The sequence below is a fragment of the Monopterus albus genome, unplaced genomic scaffold, assembly GCF_001952655.1.
Source record: "Monopterus albus unplaced genomic scaffold, M_albus_1.0 scaffold49.1, whole genome shotgun sequence".
Taxonomy (NCBI): domain Eukaryota; kingdom Metazoa; phylum Chordata; class Actinopteri; order Synbranchiformes; family Synbranchidae; genus Monopterus; species Monopterus albus.
Window position 1 is genome coordinate 653,294 of NW_018127929.1, and position 1,984 is coordinate 655,277.

The 1,984-nt window shown below is 45.0% G+C and overlaps 1 pseudogene; it reads right to left on the reverse strand.

The window, feature by feature from the left end:
- The window catches only part of LOC109960614 (uncharacterized), a 1,944-nt pseudogene extending 549 nt beyond the window's left edge, over nucleotides 1-1,395 (reverse strand).
- Nucleotides 1,396-1,984: the final 589 nt, after the last annotated feature.

Sequence of the window (1,984 nt, forward strand, 5' to 3'; positions counted from 1 at the left end):
TTTTTTAACAGGGTCATGATTTTAGTCTTCTCTAGGTTGATCCGCAGTCCAGTCTTGGATGCTTCTTGGGCTAGGCTATTGGTTTTCTGTTGCATATGTTGGCGTTTCTGGGACATCAGGCACAAGTTGTCTGCAAAGTCCAGGTCTTCAAGGAATTGAATCAGGGACCACTGGATTCCGGTTTTTCCTGTTTTAATTGTCTGATGCATCACCCAGTCGACCACTAACAGGAAGATCATTGGGGAGAGCATGCATCCTTGTCGGACTCCTGTTCTCACTTCAAACTCCTATGGATAATTTGGCATGTGGCACCTTCATAAAGTTGCTGGATCAGGGTGATGAAACTTTGAGGGATTCTATAGTGATGGAGGAGCTGCCAGATAGTTTCCCTGTCCACACTATCGAACGCTTGACGAAAGTCAATGAAGTTAAGGTACAGCGTTGACTGCCACTCCAAGGATTGTTCGATGATGATTCGGAGTGTTGCTATCTGATCTGTACATGAGTTGTCTTTCCTGAAGCCGGCTTGTTCTGGTCTAAGTTTTTCTTCCACTGCGTCTTTCAGCCGGTCAAGGATAATGCGGGTTAGTACTTTGCTCGGTACTGACAGTAGCATGATGACTGAGTAGTTCTTGCAGGATCCTAGGTCTCCTTTCTTGGGAAGTTTTACCATGTGCCCTTTTTTCCAGTCTGCTGGTACTCTTCCTTCTCTGGTGAGATCCAGGTTTCTTTGTGGATGTCTTTATGCTGGAATACACTGCCACCAATGACTAGGTCATTAAAAGCGCAAAAGTCCGTGAAAAGCTCGCCATTTTCATTCATTTTTCCAAGGGCCTGGGTTCCCATAATTAATTCTTTTCCAAGGTTGTCTTTTCCTATCTTGGCATTCAGGTCACCCATCAGTATCTTGATGTCTCTCTTGGGTAACTCGTTGACCACTGTCTGCAGGGAATTGTAGAAATTTTCCTTTGCTTCCGCATCAGCGTCGTTAGTAGGCGAGTAGCATTGGATGAATGTAACGTTTCTTCCCTTGGAGTTGAACGTTGCTGTCATGATTCTAGGAGAGCCGGGCTGCCATTCCATAAGGGTTCTGGCTGCTACTGGGGACATCATGATGGCAACTCCTTCTGTGTGGTCATGATTCTCGTCTGCATGTCCCGAGTAGAGGATTTTCTCTCCACTGGCAAGTGATGTCATGCCAGACCCATTCCATCTGCTCTCACAGAGTCCTAGTACTTGAATGTTATATCTTTTCATCTCACTTGCCACTTGAGCTGCTTTTCCAGTTTCGTACATGGTTCGTAGGTTCCAAGTTCCGATCTTTGTTGTTGCTTTCATCGTCAGGAGATTCGTCAGCTGGTTGGCTTCCATGTGGCTTTCACCAATCTGCGTCATCTGTCCTCCTGTAGAGGCATCTCCCAGATTAAAGCACTGGTTGGATTCTTCTGTTGTTGACCATGGCCGGTCCCAAGCCCGGGTGAGAAAGGAGGAGGGTTGGGCGTGGGGCCAGCAACCCCACCCCGTAAAACCTCACACGCTACAGAAACCAAACTTTATTACAATACTGACTATGTAACTATGGTGATTTAAAGAGAGGAGCAAGCAAGCCAAAGAAGTGGTTTATTGCCATGCGGTAATGTTATTTGATGATGAAATGTAAACAATGCACTCAAGCGGAAGATGAAAATAGTTTAGAGTAGGTATACCATACTCATGCATCAGCTGTCAAATCAAACTGTATAACTTTAGTGGACATACACTGTACATGGGCTTTCCAGGAAGATCTAATTTAAGGCCACTTGCTGTATACTGTGGTTCATTACTCCAATGCAATGAGGACTCAGACTACACAGGTTTCTTTACACCCAATTACCGCAGTTAGCGTTCTGCACTGATGAGGCTTTAAGACTTGGTCATGCCAACGAATATGACACTAACATTTTGGTCTGAAATGAAATAATTTCAGTGCATTTGCTGTGGATTA